We start from the raw sequence: 6,971 nt of genomic DNA, 5'->3' as shown, positions 1-6,971 counted from the left end.
TATTAGTAAGATTCTTAAGTGTTCCATACAGGTAATAAAATCAGAAGAGTATGACCTCAATATGGTACAAGATCCAGGTTTTGGTAGATAGAATAGGCGATTTTAGAGTGTATTAGTCCGTTTTCACATTGCTATAAAGAACTACCTGAGACTGGGTAATTTATGAAGAAAAGAAGTTTAATTGACTCACAGTTCCACAGGCTTTTCAGGAAGCATGACTGGGAGGCCTCAGGAAACTGACAATCATGCCAGAAGGCAAAGGGGAAGCAGGCACCTTTTTTTCACATGGTGGCAGAGTGAGTGAAAGCGGAAGTGGCACACACTTTTAAACCATCAGATCTGGTGAGAGCTCACTATCTGGAGAACAGCATGGGGGAAATCTGAGCCCCCCATAATCCAATAACCTCCCACCAGGCTTCTCCTTCAACAAGTGGGGATTACAATTCCACATGAGATTTGGGTGGGACACAGAGCCAAACTGGATCATAGAGGTACTTGAAAGCCTCACTTACTCTCTTTCATCACTTACTGTTGGGGCCTGGAACTTCTTAAAGCTTTGATTTCCTCAGCTTTCCACTGTTAAATATGGAAATACAGGTGGGAATACTGTTAATTGCAAATACCTTACAGAAGATATTTGCTACTTTAATCATGAATGATTTCTAAGGGGAATCTAGACAAAGGGCAGATAAGGTTTTGAAAGATATTGGGGTGGGGCAGGGGGAGGGGTGGCGTGGGCAGGAGGCTTGAGGAAAAGCAAAAGAGACTGAGGAGAGCAAAAGATCCCAAAGTAAGAGTTTACCTAGAATAAACCAGAGTAAAGTGTGGAGGGGAGGGAGTTGAGTAGTGAGTGATGTTAAGAGGGCAATGAATGACTAGGGAAGAGGTTTGAAAGAAAGTTAAGAATGCTGCCAAAGATCACTTGTCTTCTTAAAAATTTTTTTATGGGTAACATTGCATAATATTATAGAGTAAGAACACTGGGGCATTTAGATCAGGGATTTTTAAATGAGGGTGCATGTGTACATGATATTAAAACAATACTACCTTGTCCCTCCCCTCCTGGCCCTCAAGCCTCTCAGCTTGAACATCACAGTTACACTGATCCACCAAAAACTGATAGAACCTTGCCCTTTGGTTTGTTGGGGGGCAAAGTGAAAACTTGGGGCTAGGAAAAGAAGGATTGCCTGTGATTTTGCTATAAAACATAATTAAAATTGATGTTAACTGCCTTTCTTTAACAAAGGATATACTCTAAGGATTTTCAGTCATTGTGAGAGATAGGACTAGCTGGATTTCCTAGGCGGACTAAGAATTCCTAAACCTAGCTGGGGAAGGTGACCACACCCACCTTTAATCACGGGGCTTGTAACTCAGCTCACACCTGACCAATCAGGTAGTAAAAAGAAAGCTCATTAAAATACCAATTAGGCTAAAAGCAGGAGGTAAAGAAATAATCAAATCATCTATCGCCTGAGAGCACAGGGGGAGGGACAGTGATCAGGATATAAACCCAGGCATTCGAGCAGGGAGTGGCAACCCTTTTTGGGTCCCCTCCCGTTGTATGGGAGCTCTGTTTTCACTCTATTAAATCTTGCAACTGCACACTCTTCTGGTCAGTGTTTGTTCCGGCTTGAGCTGAGCTTTCACTCATAGTCCACCACTGTTGAACGCTGCTGTCGCAGACCCACCGTTGACTTTCACCCCTCCAGATCCGGCAGGGTGTCCGCTGCGCTTCTGATCCAGCAAGGTACCCACTGCCACTTCTGATCCGGCTAGAGGTTCGCCATTGTTCCTGTGTGGCTAAGGGCCCGGGTTCGTCCTAATTGAGCTGAACACTGGTCACTGGGTTCCCTGGTTCTCTTCTGTGACCCACGGCTTCTAATAGAACTATAACACTCACTGCATAGCCCGAGGTTCTATTCCTTGGAATCCATGAGGCCAAGAACCCCAGATCAAAGAACAAAAGGCTTGCCGACATCTTGGGAGCAGCCCACCCTATCTTGGGAGCTCTAAGAACATAGACCCGTCGGTAACAATTGTATGGTGTCAATTTTGATTGTCTTCTATTTTTCACAGTATGTAAAATAAAGCACAATAGTATTAACTCAGGAGCCAAACTTGCTGGGTTTGAGCCCTGGCTCTACTCATTAGCTGTGCAACCTTTTTACCAAGTTATTGAAAATCTTCAGTCCACAGCTAACTCCTTAGTAAAATGAGTATAACAATATTTCACATTGATAGTAAAATATTAATCAGATAATCCATTCAAAGACCTCAGCACAGTGACTGGAACATAGAAAAGGTTCAATATATGTTGGCTTTAATAAAAACAAAAATACCAAATATAGTAATTAGCTCTTTTTTTTTTTTTTTTTTTTTTTGAGATGGAGTTTTGCTCTGTTGCCCAGGCTGGAGTGCAGTATGGTGATCTCAGCTCGCTGCAAGCTCCGCCTCTCTCTTTCAAATGATTCTCATGCCTCAGCCTCCCGAGTAGCTGGGACTACAGGTGCATGCCACCATGCCTGGCTAATTTTTTTTTTTTTTGTATTTTTAGTAGAGATGGGGTTTTGCCATGTTGGCCAGGCTAGTCTCAAACTCCTGTTTTTTGAGATGGAGTTTTGCTCTGTTGCCCAGGCTGGAGTGCAGTATGGTGATCTCAGCTGGCTGCAAGCTCCGCCTCTCTCTTTCAAATGATTCTCATGCCTCAGCCTCCCGAGTAGCTGGGACTACAGGTGCATGCCACCATGCCTGGCTAATTTTTTTTTTTTTTGTATTTTTAGTAGAGATGGGGTTTTGCCATGTTGGCCAGGCTAGTCTCAAACTCCTGACCTCAAGTGATCCACCCGCCTCAGCCTCCCAAAGTGGTGGGATTACAGGCGTAGGCCACTGTGGCTGATGGTAATGAGCTCCTTCTCTGAGAATGACTGTTGCTTTTGAATTAAAACTACAGCATTGACTTTGGGTATTTCATAGACTTGATTAACTTAAACAATGACATAAAGCTCTTTGGTACTGAAATAATACTTAACAGGGCAGAACTTTGTTTGGAGGATAGAACAAAAACCTGACAAACTTATTGTGAGAAATGATTCTTCCATTCTAGCATAGCTTGTTTTGAAGTGTGTGATAGGAAGTTCTGGTGTTTTCCCACCCATCATGGAAATCATGTAAATTGGAGAGGTGAGGAAAAAGCATCTGTATTGGTTTGCTAGAGCTGTCATAAAAAGCACCACACATTGAGTGGCTTAAACAATCAATTTATTGCCTCACAGATCTGGAGGGTAGAGATCTGAGATCAAGGTGTTGTTGGCAGGGTTGGTTCCTTCGTAGGGCTGTGAAGGAGAATCTTTTCCGTGCCTATTATCCAGTATGTTCACTGACAACCTTGAGCATTCCTTGGCTTCTGCTGCGTGATCACACTCTGCTTCCTGCTCACATGGCATTCCTTCTGTAGACATGTCTCTATATCCAAATTTCTTCTTTATATAAGGAACCCAGTCATATTGGGTTAGGGGCCCATTCTACTCCAGTATGACCTCATCTAATAACATTTTCCTTTAAAAAATTTAATTGACACATAATAATCATACATGTCTATGGGGTACATAATGTTATGACACATATAATGTATAATGATCACATCAGGGTAATTCACATATCGATCATCTCAAGTGTTTATCATTCCTTGTATTGGGAACATTCAATATCTTCTAGCTATTTGAAACTGTATATTGTTGTTTACTATAGTCATCCTACAGTACTATAGGACACTAAAACTTATTCCCATTTTTAATGACCTTATTTCCAAATAGGAAATACCTCCATTCTGAGGTACTGGGGGATAGGACTTCAACCTATAACTTTTTTGTGTGGAAGGGACACAATTCAACCTGTTACAGTATCCTATCCTGGAAAGTAACTATGATATACTTCCAGAAGTTGCAGTAATCACTACTTAGCAAAAATCTAGTTGCATTCCAATGAATTCATTCCAGAAAAGATGTTCAGAAACTGAATCACTGCTAACACCAGGGGAGCCAAGTGTTTAATGGCCTCCTATTGTGGGTGCTCTCCACAATTCTGTCACCCTCCTAACACTCACACAACTTATTTTGTGAGATTGTGTGTGGGCATGGGTGTGTGAAAGAGAAGGGGCCTGGGGACAGGGACTTTCTGCTCCCAAGAATTTTCCATTTAGTGAAAAAGACAGATGTTGCACAAAAAACAAATTTTATAAGAAGAAAAGAATGCTTTCTTTACTCAGTAAGGAGGTTCATGAATATACATATTGTATATAATTGCATTGTAAGAAGTACTACTTGTAAACTCAAGTAATCTTTATGTGTGTATGAAATCAATGGGTTTAAAAAGTATGCTTCCCTGAGGCTTGGCCTACTCTTACTAACTCTAATCTAAAAGTCTGAAAGATCCCACCTAGAAAATTTTTTATACTTATATATTTTAAGATTATACCAATGAACAATAATTTCTTCATCCCCTATGATATACCTGATCTTCTATTTTATCATGTTGTTTTCCATGATGGTGAAATACATTCTCCTTTCATTCAGGATTCATGGGTACTGCATCTTGTGTAAAGCCTGACGGTTCTACTAGGAGGTTGAGCTGTTTCTCTACTGATTTCACATTATTTTATTAGCTTATTTAGTAAGGAGTTATTTCCCACCAGTGATATATCTTAGCACTAGACTGTGAATTTCTTTTATTCAGTCTATCTTTGGATCCACAATATCAAAGTATCTGGCAGAGTGAAAATTAATCATTGAATAATTGGGAAAGATTAAATGCTAGGAAATAATTTAGGTTTTATTTTGATTTCAGAAATTGAGAGCTTGATCTGAATAGAAATGTTGCTATTTTAGGAAAACAAATGGGAAGGACAAGGAAGAGGTGAAGGATCTAGTGCAATAATTCTAAACTACTATTGACAATATTAGCAAATAAAAATACAGGTCACCCAGTTTAATTTAAAATATCACATAAACAACAAATACATTTCAGAATGTCTCAAATATTAAACAGGACATGCTTATATTTTGAAAATGTTGTTTATCCTCTATTTAAATTTAACTGGATGGCCTGTACTTTATATGGCAACGCCGTACTTTATCTAATTAATCCCTTTTGAATGTATAACTTTTTTGACTGTTATCTCTTTGAAATGCAAATGAAAACTCTGAAAGCCTGCATTAAAATGCTTTGCACATAGAATTGTGCATACTATTTCAGTTAGATGATGTTGGTAATTTTTTTTTAACTGTTGGCTGTGTTAGGGAAGTAATAATTTCTTGGAGGTTATAAGGGTAAAAACAAATGGAAGTAAATTTATATACATACACACACACATACACACACACCCCTATATGTATATACACATACACACCCACACACACATTCACTAAGCGTAGTCCTACATTTCCGAAGTAGGGGTAACCTAAGAAGGAATGGAATGAAAACAATTTTATGAGAAGATGTGGGGTAGAAATATCAACTACAATAGAAAGGGTGTTTTTTTTTTTAAACATGTTGGGGTCTCACTATGTTGCCCAAGCCAGAGTACAGTGGCTATTCATAGACTTGATCATAGCTCATTGCAGCCTCAAACCCTTGGGCTAAAGTAATCCTCCTGCCTCAGCTTCCCCAGTAGCACATGCCACTGCACCCAGTGAGGATTACAGAGTTTGTTAAAGTGGGTAGAGAAGGAAAACTAAGTTGGTTACAAGATTACAATGACTGAAACTGATTATCAAATATTTATATGTAAAATATGTGCATATTAAATGTTGGCATACATATAATTATATGCATAATAAAATTATATGTATAACAAAATAGAAACATGCATATTAAAATGTAAAGGTATATACATTTTTATTACAAAGAACAATTTATCATTTAGTAACATTTTTATGCTAATTGAAGAAAGATAAGTGAATGTTCAATGTTATTTATTAATTCTTAAAAAAAACTAAATTGTCAACTGATCTCTTTTGTAGTCCACTGCAAATAACTGCTAATATTTTGTTCCCCTGAACTATTTATGCAACCATGGAATCAGCTATATTTCTTAGTCTTCATATGTTAAACTATTAAATCAGAGAATGCCAGTGCATTCTGATCTCTTAGCATTCATTAAAATAAAAACTCTAGACTTTTATCTAAAAAATAAAAATAGGCTGTAATATAAAAATTAAAACAGGATATTTAATATTCTTTTGTAAATAAATAGGATACATGGGTCTCTAGTACTGATAATCATGTAACCTATGTATATCCAAATAGATCAATTTACTACAAGCCTGCTTAAAATTAACAGAATAGTGATCAAATAAGACCCAAAGGAAACCTGTTTTTCTCTGACTCATCAAATGTTGAAATTACAGGTGTCTATATCATAGACATTGCATATCTATCCCATATAAAAGTGTAGTTTTATATCACAAAGCAATTCAAATTTTCATAAATGCAATAAAATCCTGTGAGTTAGGAAAATTTTTGCCCATCTAAAACATTTTCTTTCTTTTTTTTTTTTTTTTTTTTTTTTTTTTTTTTTTTTTTTTTTTTTTTGAGACTGAGTTTCACTCTTGTTGCCCAGGCTGGAGTGCAATGGAATGATCTTGGCTCACTGAAACCTCCACCTCCCAGGTTCAAGCAATTCTCCTGCCTCAGCCTCCTGAGTAGCTGGGATTACAGGTGCTCACCAGCATGCCTGGCTAATTTTTCTATTTTTAGTAGCGATGGGGTTTCACTATGTTGACCAGGCTAGTCTTGAACTCCTGACCTCAAGTGATCCTCCCATCTCAGCCTCCCAAAGTGCTGGGATTACAGGTATGAGCCACCACACCCAGCCTCTAAAATATTTTCTACCTTCTGATAATTACTCCCAGCTGATTTTAGGATTTCTATTAGCAGGATTTTTTCTTCGTGTTGCTGTTATTTAAATAAAT

The sequence above is a fragment of the Hylobates moloch genome, unplaced genomic scaffold, assembly GCF_009828535.3.
Source record: "Hylobates moloch isolate HMO894 unplaced genomic scaffold, HMol_V3 SCAFFOLD_1, whole genome shotgun sequence".
NCBI classification, from domain to species: domain Eukaryota; kingdom Metazoa; phylum Chordata; class Mammalia; order Primates; family Hylobatidae; genus Hylobates; species Hylobates moloch.
The sequence above is the reverse complement of the archived record's forward strand: the minus strand, read 5'-3'. Positions refer to the sequence as shown.